We start from the raw sequence: 22,686 nt of genomic DNA, 5'->3' as shown, positions 1-22,686 counted from the left end.
GCATCCCTCCAGGTGATCCGATCTAGCATCTGCCCTTGCTAATTAGTCATTGGCAATAAAAATAAAAATAAAGTTGGTTAAAGTTCAAAGTTTAAATAAACACATAAAAATGTTTTGGGTGGCCTTTACTGAATTTGCAAAGTGCAGGAATTACATTTAAATGAAAAGAAAAGTCAAATATTCTGAATGTGAATATGTTTTGATACTAGCGTGACCTGGATTTAACACCGCTTCTCACAAGGTGAGCAATAAAAAAGATATCCACCCACTGGATGTTTACAGCTCCCTTTTACCTTATAAAAATCACTTGTTTTTCTAATCCGACAGCAGCCTTGTCAGTTGTTTATGATCCAATATCGAGCATTTTTGTTTTTACAAGCAATGTGGACAGAGGGGGAAAAAAAAGCACAGACGGTCAGTGTGTAGGTTTTTATTGGCACATACCAATGGTGTAAGTCATGATGCTGTCAGAAGCATTTTACAGCACTTTGAGTGCTTGTTAAAGACAATTCAGCAGTCAGATATGATTGGATTTGTCATATATTCACGGCTTAATGCAGATCACCTGCATGTGCAATATGCACCATATGTTTATCAAATCAGTCTCGTTTAAAACTAACAGGGTGCCGGGGACCAACACCTTTTTCTCCCCCCTCCCTTTCTTGACATCATGCTGTGGTTGTCATAGCAACCATGCAATATGACAGAGCTGATGACAGAGGAGCGCTAAGCGGAGATCTGTCACTGAAATAGCCTCATATGGTGGAGCCATGCTATAATGATGTGTATACCTGTCAGCCTGTGTATGTGCGCGCACAGGCGAATCGGCGCACGTGTCATTACTTCTTCTTTCTTGTTCTGCTGTGTCCACAGAAAAAGCCTGAGCATTTTTCGTTTGATTTGACCTGAGAGTTCTCCTTTCACCAGAAAGATGACAAAGGAGCGGTGTCGAGTGTGCTTTGCCGGTGTGTCATCTACTGATGGCAGACAAAAACTAATAAGGCTTTTCTGTTTCTTCACTTCACTGAAAGTCAAGGTTATGAGCAACCTGCAGAAAGACCTCTTGCTACAATAAAACCTGTCTGGCAAACAGTCTTTACAAAAAGCAGCGTATGTTTTATTTTTCAGGTCTTAGATGTTTCAGCTGGAGGTGGTATAAGGTGACGCATTTACACCGGGGATGAAACGTTTCAGTTGAGATGTGTTGACTGAGTCCCCTTTTTGTGCTGTAAGGCCTGCGTGTGGTGTTCAAGTACTGGAACTGACAGTCCCTCTAGTTTATGGCTGTCACATTTTACTTGAAGTTAAACTACTTTCAGTAATAAGGGAACTAAAATTACATCTTTTCATTTTTTGGTTTTTCAGATTCACAATTAAATACATGATGAGACTTTGTCTTGATTAAAAGATTCTCGAACATCCATTCAAAAAAGCAATGCAAAAATCAAAGTAGTACCAATCATGTCCTTTATGAACATAGCAAAACATTTTGCTTCTGGGACTTTCAAATGGTTTTTTTCTTATAACCAAACAAATCAATAAAAATTTCAGCAATTGGAGGCAAACTCATCTTTGTTAACCAGCCACATGACAATATTGTGTAGTTGCTTATATTAAAAGAGCACAATTACAGGCTACTACAAATAACCCACACTATAATATAGAATGAGGCAGGACTTTTACAAGTGGCATAAATGTTTTATTTAAAACAAGACATTTCTTAATGCTTGTCTTATATTACTGTGCAAAAGTCTTGAGTCACCCCTAATTTCTTTATATTTTGCATCAAAAGAAATAAACGCTTGTACGTTTTCTTGCTCTTGAGCAGTAGTTTTCCAGGGTTTCTAAAGGTCTTTCAAAAATTTTCTTTGGACATTTGCAGCTTTTTGACTTATTTTCAGTCCATTCATTTGTTGTTGTTGTTGTTGTTTGTTTGTTAAACCTGTTAAACACTGACCTGTTAATCACTTAAGCATAAAAAGGGTGCCTAACTCAAAGGATAACAGTTCAACAAAGAACCAGTTTTGAACTGTATCTTTACAGTCACAAAAATAAAAACAATTGATGGAATTATATAAGTAGAAAAGTACCATCAGATTTTCCTATGCAATATAATTTGGAAAGCACCTGATTGGCAATGCCATGACATTTTCCAACATGACAGTGATCCCAAACATACTGTCTATGCAGTAAAAGCATACCTGGGTAGAAAAACATGCAGTGGAACATTATTATCCTGAGCGTCGGACCTCAACATTATTGAACAATTAAAAAAGAGTGAGGAATGTCCTCCAAGAAACCCGGAGAACTATTCCTGAAGAAATTATAGAAAGAAGAATAAATGTGGTCATACTAAGTATTGATTTTCAAGCTTGTTAGAATTGTACAGACTCTGATTTTGCCTTATATGCTGTAATTCAATTTATCTTTATGTTTGCACATGTTTCGATAAACTGCTGCACCTATTTCCCTGACTCAAGAGTTTTGCACAGTACTGTGGAGTTGAGCGGACACCAATAAAAGTTTCACAAAAATTTCCCCAATAAAAAAAATATTGCCAGATTTTTGTCTTGCTTATAGCACTTTCTAAAATACTTTAGGACAGTATTTCCCCTCTGGCTGTCCACCTCAAAAACACACTGTAGGAACATTTGAACAGAACTGTGTGTTTAATGAGTGTTTTCAGATTTGTCACTTAAGTCCTGATGGAAGCACTTTCATTGTTTGACCTTTAGTGGTCAGTTTGTTTGAACAGATCATAAGGGCGTGTTGGGGTCACCCTGTGTCCCAGTGGGGAGGCATCCTCTTTGGTCACAAAGATCAAAATGTTTAAGAGGTTTAATCTCACGAGGGTGAAGCTCTTCCAAGACAGGGCCGGTGAAGTGTCAGAGATCAGAAAGCACCACTCACCCTTCTCGCTTCCTTTCTAGCTTTCGTCTTCTGGTGGTAAGTTCTATCAAAACAAACTCACCAGGTGAGATGGTGTAGAGAACAACTTTTGTTACAGCCAGAGAGACAAAATACTTGAAGGTTAGCACTGAGGTTGTCCCATACACAGTATGAGGGTAAAACTACCAAAGTGCTGCATTCCTCCTGGTCTGATTCTTCAGCGTTCTCAGGCAGAAACATCTCACTTCATGGATTTATTGCTGTTTTTCTTTTTTTGACAACTCTACTGCATTGGAGCAGTGGTGCAATGCAGTAATTCTTCTGCTATGTTTTCTATACAGAGTACAGGAACTACAAGTGTGGTGCTAAAACATGCAGGCAGCTGTGCAAAATATGTCTGTGTATAGGAATCTCACCCTTTTCACACCAGATATTGCCACTATACAGTGCATGATCAAATTGCTTCTTTGCCTGATTCTTAAGCTTTTTACATGAGAGAAAATTAAGTGTGTGAAAATATGATGTAACCAATAAAAAAAAATAAAAAGCTCCAAGATTAAAAGTGAGAAGCTAGCTCCGACATCACTGCTAAGTATCTAGGTTATCTGTGAGGTTGCTTGACCTCAGAGGCCACGTTTTTGCTTTATGATAATTTCAACTTGGTCTGGGCTTGCAGCGCCCATAAGTGTCTTCAAGTGCTACCATGGCGAGCAAGACCACTCAAAGCTTTTAGAGCATTGAGGGATAAAAATACAAAGAGGTCTATTAGAGGTCCCAGCATCTAATCATACCAAACATAGTCGCAGCTCAATGTAATAGGTCTTAATGGCAGAGCATTAGGTCCATTTATTAGGCCATTTCTATGTCAGCTCACATGCTTCCCCAGCTCTTAACATTTCATCACTACTTCTTTTCCTACACTAGCTATTTTTGAATACACCATTCAAACCAGTCATCCATGTATTTTGCTCCCAGCATTTCTAGAAAACTACAGAGACAGAATTTGTATGCACATGTTCAACTGCTCATTAAAGCAAATATCTGATCAGCCAATTTGGTGCTAGATGGACTGGTCTGAGTGTTTCAGAAACTCTGTTCTACTAGGAATTTCCCTGTTTGCCATCTCTAGGGTTCACAGTGAAAGTTTTTAAAAAGAGAAAACATAGATTGTGCAGGAGTTCTTTGGGTGAAAATGCCTTATGTCAGACTGCTTTAAGTTAACAGAAAAGCTACAGTAGGTAGGGTATCAGTAAAAAACAGTAAAAACAATCACTTCTTACATAAAAACCTAGTGGTGTATTGCTGTGGTGGATATTTTTTGGCACACTTTAGGCCTCTAGGTTCCAGTTTAGAAAAACATTAACAACTTGGTACACCATGGTATGCAGCAGATTATCTCTGAATGCAAAACACATCTGATCTTGAATCACATGGGCTAAAGCAGCAGAGGAACACACCCGATGTCACTCCTGGCAGCTAATAACACAAAACTAAAGTAAAACTTTCGTGAACTTACCAAAACTGGTCAGTAGAAGATGTAAAAGTATTGTCTGGTTTGGTGGGGACATGCTTTCATAATTAATTTGGATTAATTATGAAAGCATCCTACCTTGTGTCATTGGGTCAGTTGGTGGTGTAATGGTGTGGGGGTATTTTCTTGGCAGACTTTTGGTCCCCTTAGTACCAACAGAGTATTCAAACTGGTTTCTTGAATAAATAGTCTAGACAGTCACCAGATGTTAATCCAACAGAGCACCTTTGGGATGTGGTGGAACGGGAAATTTATAGACTAGAAGCAAAGGGGTATAGGGTGAGGGACAGAATGACAAAACCCCCAAAAAGTACAGCTTTGTTCTCGCCCTGCCCTATAAAAGACAAATGGCAGTGTTATGTCAGTATATAGTACATTGTATATATATGTAGTTTGTCTCCCCATCTATCGGTGCCTGTCATGCTACGCTGCTTCCAATGCATGGCAATTATCCTGCTCCAGACTGTGAAAACAATAAAAAACACAGCTCCATGAAATGACAACCTGCCAGCACAAAACTTCAGCTTTGGACAAGTACACTGTGGCTGCAAAACGTCTTGTAATAGTGTTGCTGTAATATATGGAAACCATCAAAACTACTTAAGATTTAGGGGGACAAAACACTTGTCTACAATATTGACCCTGCATACTAAAAAATATGTTTAAATAGCATGTAACATGACACTAGGGATCCTGTCTAAATGTAACAAGTTGGGAGTGAGACTGGGCTATCAAAACTTTATAAAAACTGTTATACACTTGGGTAAAATTGTATGAGAGGCTGTCTGTTGCTGTATGTGCTATTTCATCAATGTGGAAGAAGTCTGTGGGTGAGGAAGTGAGTGTTGACAGTGGATAAAACAAGCTGAGAATTCAAATAGGGCTGCATTAATAATCCATTTAGAAAAATACAAAGTACATACAGTGTAAAATTCTGTAATATGTTCAATTCAATTCAATTTTATTTATATAGCGCCAAATCAAAACAGCAGTCGCCTCAAGGCGCTTTATATTGTACAATAGATCCTACAATAATAGATACGAGAAAAACCCAACAATCATATGACCCCCTATGAGCAAGCACTTTGGTGACAGTGGGAAGGAAAAACTCCCTTTTAACAGGAAGAAACTTCCAGCAGAACCAGGCTCAGGAAGGGGCGGGGCCATCTGCTGCGACTGGTTGGGGTGAGAGAAGGAAGACAGGATAAAGACATGCTGTGGAAGAGAGACAGAGATTAATAGCAGGTATGATTCAATGATGTTTGGGATTCAAAATATTGTCTCCAGTGTAAGGAAGTGAATGAAGCACCCCACTGCCTACACCTCCAGCATCCAGATTTAAAGCTCTTTAAAAGAGTAAATATTAATTTTGTGTTCATGAACACCAGGAGAAGCCAGTCAGAAAAAAAGTCATGTTCAGGGACACAAAAATAAAATTTGGATATTTGTGTCTGAAAACACGAAGAAAAAAAAAAAGAAAACACGATGCAAACCACTAAGATAATGAAAAGTAAAAACTTAAATATAACCAATATGTTTTAGGGTTTCAGGTATTTAATCCCCATCAGTTTGCATTTTCATGCAAAAGATACCAATCGTGTGCATGTAGCAAGTGTCAAATGTAACTCAAAACACGATGTCCAATTATCCCCCACAACACTCTGTAATATGGATTTATGTCCCTTTATGTCAGAAGCCTTTGTGTCCTTTTAGCAGTGTCACAGGTCATATACTTCATGAGTCACATAAGGTCAGATGGGGACAGAGGTCACATCAGAGCACATCCTTTTGTATTTATCATCATCAGCGTGCATCAAGCCCACATAAAGTACTTGAAAATAATGAGAAATTCTGTGAGATTCTTACAGTAATAGTATTACTATAGTATTAATATCAACATTTTCTTTGTTATTTGTGTTTATGAGTTAATTGAATCAATAAAAAAAGATTGCAGCTCATAAGGAAAATCTTTAACAGTATATTCTGCAGCTTTGTAGAAAACTGTGAAATAATTAGGCTGCTTTCAAATTACAAAAACCTATATAGGCTTCAAAGGCTTCGTAGCAGGGAATGAAAAATGAGATATTGAATTTTAACCCGATATAAAAGAGAAGAGCATGGTGAATGTATTATTTAGTGTGTTTTTCTCTACTTTTCAGGAATGAAGGATTTCATTTTTTTTTTACTTTCAAACCGATTTATTCCTCTAATTAACCAAATAAAACCCACAGAAAGAAATTTAAGTGGCAACATCGATTTCAAGAGCTGATTCAAATTATATGAAATTGAACTCACAAACAGTGACAAACTAAAACAAGATCCATTAACTTCCACAAATTGGCACACACCCACAAAGACAGACACAGGCATATGCAGTCCACGCGCATGGTGAGAAAGATTACAAAGAGAGAGCCTCACAAATGAAAATAATTAATACAGATCAACTGATGGAGTTCAATTTTCAGCACAATCATGAGATGCTTATATCAGTTAAACACGGGGTAATTAAATGTTGCATATATTTTTCATCATCTTTGAAGATGACAAATTATACATACATTCAAGGGGCACTTTATAAAGATCATTAGTTCAGCTACTCATTAATGCAATTATCTAATAAGCCAATGGCACATGGCAGCAATGCAAATGCTTTTAGGCATGTAGACATGTTTAAGACCTGCTAAAGTTCAAACTAAGCATCAGAATGGGGCAGAGAGGTGACTCGGGTGAACATAACATGGATGTTGGTGCTAGATGGGCTGGTCTGAAATAAAAAGCTGTTGATCTACTGGGATTTCCTCACCGAGCCATCTCTATGGTTTACAGAGAATGATCTGAAAAAGAGAAAATATTCAGTAAGCGGTAACTCTCTTGGTGAAAATGTCTTGTTGATTACAAAGGTCGGAGGAGACTGTGCAAACTGCTTTGAGTTGATAGGAATGCAACAATGACTCAAATAATCATTCCATGCTAGAGGTATGCAGAAGGGCACCACTAAACACAAAACACAGCAAACCTTGACGCGAATGGGCTAAAGCAGCACAAGACCACACCAAGGTGTCATTCCTGTTGGCTGAAAACAAGAATTCGCTGTTTAGGCTTCCCAAACGTTGTCAATAGAAGACTGGAAAAAAATTGCCTGGTCTGATAAGCTTTGATTTCTGCTCCAACATTCAGATGATAGGGTTGCAATTCGGCATAAAAATGTGGAACAGATGAATCTACAGTAACCTGCTTGTATGAATCTGTCAGGATGGTGATTGTGTAATGTGGTGCAATGGTGTGGTTGATATTTTCTTGGCACTTTTTGAGCCTCTTAATGCCAAGTGAGCAATGTTTAAATGCCAGAGTCTACCTGGAACCTGCTAACTCATCTTCTGATAGCTGTTTTCAGCAGGATAACGTCTCATGCCATACAGCTCATATAATCCCAAACTTGTTTATTGAACAAGACGATGAGTTACTCAAATGGTCTCCATAGCCACCAGATCTCAATCCAACAGAAGACCTTTGGGATGTGGTGGGACAGGAGTCCCATCTCATGGATGCACAGCTAAGAAATCAAGAAACAGCTTCAATGTGGACCAAAGTTTCTCCAGCACCTTGTTGAATCTACAGATGGTAAGGTAACAGTAGGTCCAACCTGGTACTAGAAAGTTGTACCTACTAAAAATGCCTGTTGAGTGTTTGGCTGCGTATATGCAGTAATTACAGTATAATAGACAAGATCATGTCAAAGTGTGGTATAGAAATAATTCAACATTTCTAGAAATATGTACTGCTAGCACTTTAAATTCTGCAGATGGAACCCCCCCCCCTTTCCTGTGATTAGATTAGCACAGACACAGAAACCAGCTCAACCTTTTCTTTTCCTTCACTGTTGTTGTAATAGAAGAAGCTGATGAGTCAGCTTCTTCTGTGTGTTAACGAAATAGCACGATACTTTTCTGTTTCACAGGTTAGCTTGTGAGTGGGGTAGCTTATTTAGTTTAGCACAAAGAAAAGCAGAGGGGGGTATTTGCTAAGCTTAAGCTAGCAAGCTTCTATTGCTAGCTTCATATTCTTAAAAAATATGAGCGAGTAGTTCTATCACCCCCAAAAAATGTTTTAAAAAAGTTGATTAAATAACACTGCTTTAACCAGGATGGTCTTTGTATTGTGTGTAAGATTGAAAAGCCTATTTTAAACAGCAATAGGCCATATTGAGAGATTTAAGATCACTGCACTGCACATTCCCTTTGTTTTATAACCTAAAGCAAAAATTAATGTAAGCAAGTACGGTGCCAACATGTAACTTCAAAAGGTACTCAAATGAATAATGAGTGAAACGAAACACTGATTTTCAAGAAAGATTTTTCCTCCGGTTAATCTTGAAATGCGTTTTTGCAGCATAATGTGCAGATACAGGAAATTTGGAGAATTAATTAAATTACTAATTATATGAGAACATCTTACACTTTTTTTTTTAGTAATGTTAACTCTTCTCCCAGTTGCAGAGTAGATGTTTCTTGTACTCTTAAAAAGTACTGGAGTAAGCAATTAGCACACAGTCTTACTGTATATCACGTGTTTAAATCAATGCATGCTTCACATAGCATACACAGGAAAACTGCTGGAAGTACAGATAGCTCTCACACACATACTCACTGATCAATACCACAGCAAGTAGCTGTGTTAAGGTTTTGCTGGTCTTAAGGTAACCTTGTTTGAGGATTCAGAATTGAAGCCACAGAGGCTGATAGAGATTTGTGTTATTTGTTTCGCTACATCCTTGTAGCGGGAACCTGTTGACCCCTTTGTTCAGCTGCTGATTATCTTTTCACTGGCAGACAAAAATATGTTTCTCATTACAAGCACTGGAGATTGATTGTGGTTTTCTTACCTCAGCGCAGCATGTCTGATTGGCCCGCGGTGGAGATAATTGCAAGTCTTGTTGTCTCAAGAACAGGTTCTCATACAGAGCCTCTTTCGTGTGGCTGCCAATACCGGAGCACTCCGTTTTCATCAGTCTCAGGGTCTTCAGGTCACAGTTTCGTTCTGCACTGCACATGCAAATATGCTCCTCAGAACAATGGTTTCTATCTTTAGTTCTCGCAGAGGTTTTAGATATCTCTCATTATAGAATAAAAGGTTGGACAGTGCTGCTCTTAAAAAAAAACAAACTTGAAACTGTTCAACATCATCAGTGCATTTCTCAGCAGCCGAAACTCTGATCTATCCAAACTCTCTGTTGAACAAGAAGCCTTTTTAAAACGTGTCACAGCCTCCTGACGTTTAATGTCTTTCTGGGCCGGTTTGTCCAGATGCTACCTGTAATTAGGAACTGTTTCAAAAAGCTCCAGACACACCACAACAACTTTGTACCTCTCAACAGACAAATGCGATTCATCAGCTATGTGCCATGTCAGATTTTCAGTGACAAGCTTTTGCTGCTGAATTTGGCAGATTGTTTTGTTATATGAAAGCAAATGTTTCCAAAGTATGTGTGACAATGTGCTGAGAAAATGCAGTAAAATAAAGCAGTCATTGAAGGTGTCAGACTGATTTTGCTAGGCTAGAATTTGCAGCAAAATAATGACTTTGTGCAGCCTGCTTTTACCTGTCAAATGTATTGATGAAGAATGGATTAACAGCAGCACGTCCCTCTCCCCTCTTTCCCCTGTCTTTCCTAACAACGGTTAATAACTATAATTACTCATCATTGGTAGCTGCATCTTAAACTCAGCTGTCATTGGGTTCATTCTGAAGGTTGAAAGGTCAAGAAATAATCTTAATCATTTTTTTTTCCAAACCGCAAGAGCATCTTTTAAGCCACACTGTGTTAAAATGCATGGAAGAACTGATTAGAAACGTGATTGCATGCTTGCATGAAAGCATAAAGCAGGTGTGTAAGACTGCAAGATGCTTGATTGAGTTCAGATGAGCAATGGTGTTAAATTTTAAGAAAGATAATTCAAGAAATGGTCCCGACTTAGTGATGCTATATTTATTTTTTTAATATTTTTTAAATTAGATGCTGCAGAACTGACCCCAAATCAAAAGTTGATGGAAGCAAATGAACAGAGCAAATAATAAGCATGCTTTTTTGTTTTTTCAGCTCTTTGAAAGTTGTTTGCATTAAGAGTACAGTGATGTATCACTGCCTGACCTCATTACCCCAAAGACCCTGCCCTTTGACCTTTAACCCGATCCTGACGTCGCCGCACACACTAGGATCATACCCCTTGTGCACTATTCGCACTACTTTAACCATTACACAGAATTAAGGCCAGAAAGTTTACTTGTTCATCCCCCCATTTGTTGATATGTGGGGGTTTTTGTCTTTAAATTGAATGGGCTCACGTGTCGTGATCAGCAAGCTATCCTCTCTACATTTTAAGTAATGTAAGAAATTGGTTTAGAAATCACATCTGACAAAAGGTAGCCTAAAATCAATAGATGAGGGCTTGCTGTGCAGATGGTTAATGGCTTGTTGAGAAAGGTCTGCTTTTTAGGATTTGCATGTGAACACAATCATAGACCAGACTTAAATCTGAAGTGAAATATGCTGTCTCTTTGTGAGCTGATCTATGAATGACCTGGCTTTGCTGTATATCTTTACATGAAAATTAAACATTAGCTATTTTATTGGAGCCATTTTCTTTTCACTGCTGAGAACATAAATAAAGAAATGTTATTTTTCAATTTAATATAGGCTGTTGTTTTACTAAGGCCAAAGTTACACAGGCTTAGTAATCCTTGAGGGACCCCCTGGCAACCTCTGGGTGCTATGGAAAAATGTGTATTCCCCAACTAGTTGGCAAGTGGTTGCTACAGGTTGCTGGAAGCAGCAGAGCAAAATCAATCCCAAAGACGGCGTTGCACGAAAACACCTTGTGATTGCGATGTTCGATACTTGTCGCGATCACCAGTTGTTTGCTGACGTACCTTCTGTGTGTGTGTTTATACAGGCAGTCAATGCTGGATGATGTTTATTAGTCAGTGAACTCCATGGAACACACATTGATATGTAGATTTACTCTGTTTCCGAGACACAACAGGCAGTGCACTTTCTTGTAGCAGACAGTGGTGGAGGGAGTTATAACCAATCCTATTTGATTCTTGTTAATTTGACATAGCATTTAATTCAACAAACCCAAATGAGTACTCCATGTCAATTGGGTAGAGAGAGAGTGTAGGTGGTGGAGGTAAATTGATTTTATTATTTAGTTTTTACTCAGCAAGCAGCCAGTATGACTTTTAGTCCTTTTCCAGGGCACAAGTGGAAGACATGCAAAATAATAAAATGCTCTTGTTAAGTGTCCTTGAGTAAGACGTTAAATCCCTACTTGCTCACATTTCTTTTACATCTAAAAAGAAAGAGACCCCTGCTGTTTGACAACTTTGAACTTCATGCAATCTTTTATCCAAACAGAACAATCCAAAAGAAGAATTCTATATCTCTTTTCAAAGAAAAGGATCATGAAGGCTTGCTCCTTCCACCAGATCATATAAGCAACTAATCTACTTCCACAGAAGAGCTTCTGTGACATCAGCAGGGCTAAGGCTTATAGACACGGCTAATTTGTTTAATGTTCAGGAACAATGGAAAGAGAGGATTCACTGTGTCATCCATCAATGACTAATGCATGGCTGTAGAATCACCTCAGCTGGGAATTACCGGTAACGGGACATGCCTCTTATTGTTTGAGGGGTTCTTTACAATGAGGTAGTGATGTCATACCAGGCGTGTGAATGTGAAACAAGTGAAACCTTTTCCTCCTCTCATCAGTCTTCACCACCCTGATGGGCTGCTGGTATAGTAAAGGCTCTTGCGGGTTATTTGTGCAGTCCTTCATAGGGGGAAATGATACCATTGCAGGAAGCGTGATGTTACAGTGACATCACAGACATCTTGCTTTCCAGGCCTACAGTGCATTTTAGTGTTTTCAGCTCCTTTTTTGTTTATTTGTTTATTTGCAGATATTACAGATCTACTTTTTCTTTTCTCTTTTACCTCAATTCCATACCAGACATCTACCTAACTGAACCTGGTACTGCTGGGCGTTTCTTCCTCTTAAAACAGAGTTTTTCCTTCCCACTGTCGCCTAGTGCTTATCCATTTGTTGGGCAAGTTCTGATTATTGGGGGTTTTCACTGGAATACTGTGGGATCTTTATTGTGTAGTATTAAGCACCTTGAGGCGAGTGTTGTGATTGGGTGTAATATAAATAATCCTGAAATGAATTGAGCAGACAGTCCTGCTGGGCTGTCTTCCAAAGGTCTTGAGTTAACTTTTTTCAGCTTACACGGCTCGTCCTTTACAAAGACAATCATAAACAGAACACAGATGCTTCTCCAACCATTTTGCTGGGGCATCATTAAATAAATGACATTATTTCATGACAAGAGAACGTTAAGCAGCCTCATGTGGAATGAAACTGGCAGTCTTCTTGGAAAGACGGGTTTAGGAACTTTCAAAAAAGCAACTCAAACATCTGCTGTGCTGTTCATTTTAGCACCCAACTGTGGCACAGGCTGCAGCCAACCGTACCTCCCTTGAGGTTTCAACAACTGACAGATGGCAGCAAAGGGAAATCAGGCTATGGATGCACGTGCGTCTATGTACCTGTCTATGCCTGTATGCGTATGTGCAGATTTCTCTGCATCACATATCCAAAGCGGGGAAAAAAAGAAAAGTGCACTCATCTTAACGTCAGTTTGTGGCTGTCTGTATCTGACAAGTGGGTGTGTCTGGACTAAAAAGCAGTGAACATTAAATGTATTTGTATAACCATGAGCTGATATCTGTGCATGTCAAACAAATGTTTATGTTTGTATTTTGTTATGTGAATTAAACAATTATGTCGTGGGAGTAGTTCTAAACTGCACAAGGAGCCTCTAAATTGCATACCAACCCTTTCAGCTTTTCAGGAATACACCAAATGCAAGTTAAAAGATTGCACCTGGGGGAAAGGAGTGATACGAGTAAGTTTCATCTTTCAGCAGTAAGCCAGAATCATGGCTGAGCCATTAGCATTTTTTACTAACTTAGCATAATTTGATGCCTCTCTTGCTTTGAGCTAGGGCTGGTCATTAAAAATGCATCTGTCTCAATTAAGGCAGTACTGCATGCACTCATTCCCTCACAAGGCACACTTTCACCTTTTGTTTTTGCATTTACTAAGCAAAGGTACAAGTCTGTAAATGTACCTTATCTTCTGTTGCTCATGTGGAGATTTGCCAAGTGCAACAGCCTAGGTGTATCTCAGGGTTGTTATGAGAATGCATATTGAGTAGGTTTTGGAGATTTTCACTTAGAACTAAAGGTCACAGTGTGTCTGCCTGAATTTTAGCCTTTTTCTGGAGGGTTGGGGGTGGTGGAGAGCAATCAGAAGGGAAGGGGAGTTTCTCTGTTGTTTGGTTGGTTGACCTTTTGGCCCAAACTAAACAAACAGGGTTCCCAGAGGTTGAATCTTTCTGATTTGCTGTTGACTTTTGGGTGCTGGTGTCTGCTATTTAATGAAGAATCATAATATTTGGTGCAGACTTTTGTGGTTGTCCAGTAGTTTGGTTTGTGGAATGTATGAACAAATATCTGCATGGCATTCTAATGAGTTTTGGCAAAACTGCATGGCAGGTCCAGATGCTTCCTCTAATTAACAAATGTTTGATAAAGCTATAGACACATTTCTGTACCTGTCAGAAACCATATGTGATTACACTGCTATTTACCACAGACCTGCTTTAGAAATTCTCTCTCTCTCTCTAATATACAAGCATATATTGTTTTTTTAATATTTGGCACAACATTCAGTGGTTTATATCCAGACTCCCTTCTGTGGATTAATCATTATATTAAAAAAATCGTTTTTAGTAAATGTTAATTTTCTGCCTTTAACAAGCAAACTGCTACCTTCTGTGACAAGCGATATATAAGGACAAAAAAACTTTTATACACTCAAAAGACACTTAAAAGTTTATTAGTTGCTGATTTGAAACCCCTTTGTGCCTTCAGAACTACCTTAATACATTCAGCAAAGGTGCTGGAAGCATTCCTCAGAGATTTTGGTTCATATTGACATGACAGCATCACACAGTTGCTGCAAATTTTCGAATGCACAACCATGAGCCAAATCACCTGCTTCATCTCATCCCAGAAGTGCTCTCATGACATGTGGTGACTCTTACCATTTTGAGTACAGTGAACTCACTGTCATTTTCAAGAAACTAGCTTGAGATGCGTTGTCCGCTTAGAAGCAGCCAACAGATGACGGGTATACTCTGGTCATAAAGTGATGGACATGGTCAGCAACAACATCAGCATCAGTGTGCCAACGAATATCCTCCACAACATAACACCCCCCTTTTGGTGAGCCTGCTTGAAATTGTAGCTTTAGTTTCCTGTTTTTAGCTGATAGAAGTGGCACCTTGGTGTTAAATGTAATGAAAGTTCAACATTCTGAGATGCTCTTCTGCTCACCTTGGTGGTTATTTGAGTTTCTGTTGCCTGGTTCTCACTGGATATTTTCTCTTTTTCAGACCATTTTCTATGAGCCCTGGAGATGGTTGTGTGGGAAGAAATAACAGTAGATCAGGAGTTTCTGAAATTCTCACACCAGCCAACAACAATGACACATTGAAAATCACACAAATCCCCTCTTATCCTCCTCATTCTGATGCTTGGTTTGCACTTCAGCAGGTCATCTTCACCATGTCTACATGCCTGAGTTGTATTTGTATTTGACCAATTAGATAATTTGCGATATCACATTTTCAGTGTTGGTCTCCATCCAGTCACTGTTCAGTCTACTGTAAATACTTCTTTGTATAGAAGGCTGATATTGGTAGCATTTCCTCCATCGCATTAGGAACAACAAGTTTGTTCATTTCCCTTCTGAGCAGCAGCTTCAGCCAAATTAAAGTTTGCTGTTTTGTAGCCATAGCATCAGCATAATTTTCCCCCTCAGCAGTTCTCACTACCCTCGCTGTGAAGCTCTGCTTAGCTTGAAGGTGCTTTTCAAATTATAAACGTGGACCTCCTTCGCAGTAACTAAATAACGAATTCCCTGGACTCCATCGTAATAAAAAAAGTAATTAGAGTACTTTAAATCTGTAATCCGAAGACCAAAAACCACTCACAAGATCCAGAACTCAACATGCATGCTGCCAGCTCTGAAAGACACAACAGACACTTGATGTTGCCATCACTTACTACAGTAAATAACTGCAGATTTAACAAAAACTACATAGAGATTTGGAAATAAATGTATGCATCTATCCATTTGCATATCTGTCACAGACATCCCTGATTCTAGTGTCAAAGTGAGGGTGAAAGCGTCCCTTTCGAAAGGCAAACAGCTTGGCTTTAAGGCACGATTGTCATATCTGTAGCCATGTTCTACTTATCTACCCAAGCAGGACATTACAGCTGTTTGAGATCAGTGTCACATACTCAGATAAAGAACGTGGTAGCATTGTTAAAGCTGACAATGAAACATGTTTGCTACTGTTTGGCCCACAAAGGGAAGTCATCATTCATAGGAAGTGACATATTTACTGTTGTGTTGTTGTTTTTTTCTGTAGAGATAAAATTTTATGGCTGAGGGTAGAGAACACTTCTCACTGAGGTGGACAGCCTCCACTGTGTACAGGTGACAGGCTGCATCTTCCATTTAATGCAATATCACTAATCACTCTTTATGTAACAACTCTTTTGACAATAGAGCTTGTCGCGGGGGCTGAACCTGAGCTTGTTTGTGCCCATAACACCTGGTGCAATCTGCTTGCCTTGCAAACACGAGTCTAAAATGAAGTGAGTGTGTATGCGAGGAAAAAGGATTTCATTTGGCTTCCTGTCAGGGAGGAAAAAAAGGCAAAATCCCCCAAAGAGCTGCTTTTAAAACAGAGACAAAGGAAATTTACATGCCCAAACAAAATATGCAGACACTAAAAGACATCGCACAGGTCCCATCTTGCTGTGCATCTGTTCCCACTTCAGATTTGGATGAAGTCATTTTAGACTTTTCAAGATGACATTTTCATCACAGCTTCCAGACAGACAGACATCTTGGAGCACACGAGCAGGATATTTTTGGAGGTTGTACCTAGGCACTGCTTTTAAACTATAACTAGATTTGCACTTTCATATCATCTCCTCACTGCTGGAGAAAGCTACCCGGTGAACAGGGACTGTGTGATAAATCCTGCCATTATACAGTGGGTGTGTAACGGGGAGGATGGAGGTGATCATCCTGCCTCTCGGGAACTGATAGAGCCCAACGTTATTTTGACTTTCCTTCCCCTTCCCTCCTTCTATTTCTCTCTTTTTTCTGCCCCTCCCTGCTTGCATCCCTCCACCTTGTCCTTCCAAACAACACAGGTATCACATTCCTCCTTTATCAACCGCTCATTCATCCTTTATTCCTGTGTGACATCTGAGAGCCCGTCTCCCCTGTCCACAGCACAAACAAGACAAGATTGCACTGATATGTAACAGGAAAGATAAAATAAATTTCAGGCATTTAATAGGTGAGTTTCTACTTATATTCATTTGGAAATCCAAACATTATACAACCTCGAAGAGGTTTGATAACAAGGTGAATGCTCTATCAAATGATTAAATCTTGTTTGTGTCATTTCCCTCATGTTGATATCAAGTAATTTAAATAGCTGTTTTACATGTTAGATATCAAAGTGTTCCACTTCCCTTTCAACCACAAAAAGAAATTAAAAATTTACTTACTTTAATTACCAGCAGATAAGGAAATAATTTATTAAATGCATTGTTAGAAGTGGTTTCACTTAATAAAAAAACATTAAGTGGTGAGTAATTTGAACACTTTGCTCTCCTCCTACCTCGTGATCACTACGGGAATAGCAGACAGTTCATATCCTATATAAGCGCCATAGGTTTGTGCTAAATAATAAATGGATTAGACTTGAAGCTTTGTAAGGTTGTGCTTCATGGGGACACCTTTGAGCTAAACACTAAAATGGGAACATTATCACAAGGCTAATTCTGACACTAATAGACAGACTGCTATTTTAGTCATGTTCACAGTCATGTGAAAGGTTTTTGTCACTGCTTCCATAGGAATTAAGAGGGCAAGGTATAAAAGCAGAAGATCTGGTAGTTTGCTGATCGGGAGCATTCAGGTGTGTTTAAAAGCGATGCCACAATCTTTCTAGGAGTGGACGTCCCAGCAAATTCACTTTAAGCTCAGACTGTGCAGTGTTCAGAGAAATGGCAAAATACACAAGAACTATTTCTCAGACTCTACAGGACTCAGTTTGCATATTAAAAGATTGAATAAATGTGGCATGTTTAGAGTTTTCCATTATAAAGCTCTAAAAACAAACACCAGCACCCTATACTGGCTGTCAAGTATGCTGGTAGGGGGGTAAAGATTTGAGCTTGTTTTGCAGTACTCGGGCAACTTTGCGGTCAAGAAGTCGACCGTGAACTCCTCTGCGTACCAAAGCACTCAAAGAGTCAAATCTAAAAAGCTTAAACCTGCCCCAAATGGGATCATGCAACAGAACAATAAATCCAAGCACACCAGCAATTCTACAAAACAGAACGGCTGTAAAACAAAAGAAGCAACCTACATGAAATGCTGTGGCAGAACGTTAGGAGACTGTGCACAAACCTCAAGGAACTGAAGAAACAATCTAAATGAGTGAGAAAAAATTCCTGGACAGTGATACGAGAGACTGATACAGTCCTACGGAAAATGATTACTTCATGTTTTTGCTGCTGACAGTGGTTCTACAACCTATTGTAGCTGCTGCGTACCTGAATACTTTCCTTTAACATGACTGGGTGAGGTGGAGACTTATATGCACACTGCTATATACATTTGATTAAATATCACCCAGGAGCTCAACATTTACTTTCTGTTTAAAAGTGCTGCTACAGATGTCAAACTATGACACATTTAATTGTTACGTGCGTACTGCCTGTTTTGCCATTTCAGCAATCACGCCGAATGAACATTTGCAAAACAAACCTGAAAAGGTATTTATACAGAGAAAGGTTCCTGGCTCTGTGTTAATCTTTAATTGGACTACAAAGGATTGGAAGCAGTTTTTCTGGCATCAGCATCAGCAAGCATCAGGTCTGCCAGCACAAGACAGAGACGAAAACAGAGAGGATTTTGTGCGTCTGCCAAAGCAGACTAGGGGGTCCTGGTGCAGAGAGAGCACAAATCTGGCAGGGGACTGATGAGCTACACAAAACCAAGTCACACAGTAGCAAAACCTGTGGGTTGTTATTTCAGAATACAGACTGCACTGTTGGGTGTTAGATATGCAAGTTTCACAATTTAGGCAATGTGCTTTCTGTGAGGGCATACGAAGCACAGTAAGCAATCAGTTCCCCTTCAATGCCACACAGTACAGCTAAAATGGTTCCCCTCAGCCTCAAGGTGCACATTCTTTGTTCACTAATAGTGAGACAGCACCAACATAAACCATCAGCCTGATAAAGTACCACCATCAGAAAGAGCCATATGTGAAGTAGCTATTCCTCACAGACTAAACAGGGTCATAAACTATCCATAGATGAGGCAATTACTTCTTGACCTGACACAACAACCCATTTCAGCCAATCAAACGGCAGTAGGGGCCAGCATCCATGGTGTTACAGGCTGCTAACCAGGTTAGCTGTGCTGCTAACTCGGGCTAAATCTGTCACACTAAATTGGATGGGGAGATTTAGTGTGGCTCCTTCCAATCCTGGGAAGCCATCTGATGTTGCTCAGTAGTCCTCTCTGCTCTGTGGGACCAGTAGTAGCGACTTCTCTAGTCTGGGATAACTAGCTAAAAAGCCATTGGGTCCTGCCAAACGCATGTGATTTATGGGCCAGTGCAGGCTACTTTGCATATGTCCTGGTTTGGCTCTTCATTTTAAGCTTTACCTGGTGCTCATAGCTTTCATAGTATTACCATGTGTGCAATCAAACTACTAGAAGTTGACAAAAACCCTGCTTACATTTATAGATTGCTGATGCACAAAGTACAGTCTGTGCTTTATGGATGGGGATAGCTTAGAGAAGGGAAATAGGACTAAAAGGGTTGAGAAGATTCAATAAAAATGCAACAATCACATGCTGGAGGCAGGAAGTCACACATGCTGAACCTGCTTTGAGCACTGAGGGCTCCAGCTCTATTACTAAGTCTATTTATGTACCTCACACCATCACAGGTTCAATCTGACAGCAAGAGCACTTCTTCTGATCAAATGGAAAGCAGCAAAGGGAATATCTAAATAATCAGCAGCATCCCAAAGAATTCAGTGGGAGTTTATTTACTGTATCTATCATATGCAGTTAGTTTTCCTTTTTTTTTCAGTGATCTGTAAGTTTGCAGTGATCTGTGGACACCTTCGGTTGGTGGTTCCTAACCTGCTATGTTAAATTATTAATTGTTGTCATGGTCCTGGGTCTTGGATAAAGGGGTTTTGATTTTCTTGTAGTTTTTCTGGCTTCTTATTGTTTGTCAGTTTTCATCGTTCTTTTTGCTCTTAGTTTTCATTCATGTTTGAGCTTTGTTGTTGTGATTTTTGGAGTCTTGCTTTTATCATCCTTCCTCCGTCTCAGTCTGTAATAATTTCCCTTTGTGTTTTTTTTCTCTGTTCATCTTGTTAAGCGTTAACATTTAGACTGCTGCAGTTTTTCTCAGGTTATTTCCATTGTACTTTGTTGGTTAATTTTCAGTGGTGTCCTGTATTAGTTATACTTCCCACCTTCATTGTCTCTGTTGTGCTGTTGTTAATCAGTTTCACCCGTGTCCACCTGTTCATCATCCCTTCATCCCATTCTTAAAATTATCTCATGAAGGTGAGATGTTGCTTTAAGCAATGCATTGGCTACAAAATGAAAGAAATATAAAACAGTAGTGCTTCATCGATGGATCATTAATATCCCTAATATATTATACAGAACTTTAAAATTTGCTCATTAAGATTAAACTCATTTTATTTTCTGGACGATTTCTTCTACAAGAATTTTTTGTTGTTGTTTTTGAAATAGACATACATCAAAACCTTTCTGCAGTGCTTCAGTAAGTAAATTTAGTTCCCCTCACCGGTTATAACAATAATTCATTTATTAATTTCCTTTCAAAAGGAAGAAATGTAATTTCCTGGCTTGACTCCTGAATTGTCTACTTTGTGCGTGTGTGTGTGGCAGGTTTCCTATCGTTAAAAAAATAAATAAACTCCAATGTCCAGTGTTTGTCATAGACTGCTTTAAATAATTGTTCAAGAAAAATAAATGGAATCAATTGCTCAAATGAATTCATTGAAAGCATATTCACAGATATCAGTGCTGGACTTCAGTTTGCATATGTATTATTAATCAGGTGATGTAACCCAATCGCCTTTCTCATTTAAAGTAATGATCCAGAGGATTTTTGTTCTTCCTGCACATATCGACGTTCAATATAACACATCCTCAAAGTGACAGCGTTCAGCTGCTATATGTAATTTTCTGAGTATACATGTTGAAAATCAGTCTCATTTATCAAAACAGCCTCAAGTTCTGCTGACAAACTAAACACAATTTCACTGCAACAAACTCCAACAAAAATAACATTTAGCAGAGCTACTGCTGTCCCAGCCACAAACAATATATTTGTGTTCATTGTCCAGAGGAGATCTATACCAAGAATGCTAATAAAAGCTGAAGGAACCATGAATCACAACAGGCTTTTCAATATCCTTCTCTGGAGGACGACTCGTTCCCCTGCCATGGAAGACTCACCTTTGCACATCTGCTGTGATTGTTTGTAAATGACTGCAGCACTGATTTCAGCCTCACATGGGATTTTCAGTGTTTGTGTAATTTGTTTGAATGGAAGGAGGTAAAATGGGAGAAAAACTGGTAATGAAGGTGGCTGCAGGAGAGATAAAAGCCACCCAGTGAGACTACTGTACTATATACAAGCAAGAGCACAAGTAAAAAGCATGGACTTACAAAAGCCTCTTGCTCTCTAACAGCATCACAGATATTATGGTCATGCTGTAGCCACTGCTTTGGACTAAGCAAAGCAATACTGCAGTAATACGCTGTATGACAAAACTCCCTCTGGGATGCAGTGAATCCCTCCTTCTTCGTCTCTCTATTAGCTTGGAAATACCATAAAATCTATACTATAAATAACATAAATATAGAAAACTATGGGGGGGGTTAGGTTCTTCATTTATTAATTTATTTATTTCCACCCTCGTCTCGCTATCTGGGATGTACGGATCCAGAATGTTCTGGTGGATGCACAGGGGTGGGCAGCATGGGTCAACAGGTCACTGTTTCCATTTTCTTGACTGCACACATCAAAGTCACTACATCAGTAGACCAACACCCTAATAAACAGGCTCCCTACTTTAGGTGTGGGGCTGTTTTGGAAAGGGTCATGCAATGGGTCAGCTGTCTGCTGACAGGCTTTGGGGAGGGGAGGACTCAAAACTGCACAATATCAGTCACAACAACAACAAAAAAAATCCCATCCTTAGCACTTTAAACAGAGACAATCCACATTTTTAACCACATAATAACAATTTCTACTCACCTGGTTGACCTATATGTTTCCAGTGCCATTAGCTAGTTGTTGCTAGGTACACCTGTTCAACTGCAAATATCTCATGAGCCAGTGACATAGCAGCAACTCAGTGCATTTAGGGATTTGGACTTGGTAAGACAATCTGCTGTGGTTCAAACTGAGCATCAGAATGTTGATTTAAGAAAAGTGACTCTGAATGTAGCATGGTTCTCAGGGTGGTATCATTATTCCAGAAAATCCTGACCCACTGGGATTTTCTACACATCCATCCGTAGAGACTTTAGAGAGACTGGTCTGAAGATGAGAGAAATGCCTTGTTGGCGACAAAGTTTAGAGCAGCATGCTCAGACTCCTTTGAATGAATAGGAAGGCAAAAGTAACTCAAATAGCTACTCAAATAAAGTATGCAGAAGAGCATTTCTAAACTCAACACAGCCTGCAGCGACTCTGCTGCAGCAGATGACCACACTGGGTCCCACTCCTATCAGCTAAGAATAGAAAAATGAAGCTAGAACTCACCAAGGTTCACCAAAACTAGAAGATTGTGGAAGACCATAGATCCTGAAAACACTGCCTAGTGTGATAACTGTTTTCTTCTGGTGCCCATTATCAGTGGTTTAGGCCACAGTGGTTGTATAATCGCATGGCATACCAAATGAGCATCATTTAAACATCACAACCAACCTGAGTATTTCTGCTGACGATGCCCATCCCTTTATGACCAC

The 22,686-nt window shown here is 39.3% G+C and overlaps 1 protein-coding gene across 2 annotated transcripts in view; it reads left to right on the top strand.

The window, feature by feature from the left end:
- The window catches only part of gxylt1b (glucoside xylosyltransferase 1b), a 141,684-nt gene that overhangs the window by 107,884 nt on the left and 11,114 nt on the right, over nt 1–22,686 (top strand). The window lies entirely within an intron of this gene.

Source organism: Oreochromis aureus, linkage group 17, assembly GCF_013358895.1.
Source record: "Oreochromis aureus strain Israel breed Guangdong linkage group 17, ZZ_aureus, whole genome shotgun sequence".
NCBI classification, from domain to species: Eukaryota; Metazoa; Chordata; class Actinopteri; order Cichliformes; family Cichlidae; genus Oreochromis; species Oreochromis aureus.
Note: the sequence above shows the minus strand (reverse complement) of the source record. Positions and strands in the feature narration are given on the sequence as shown.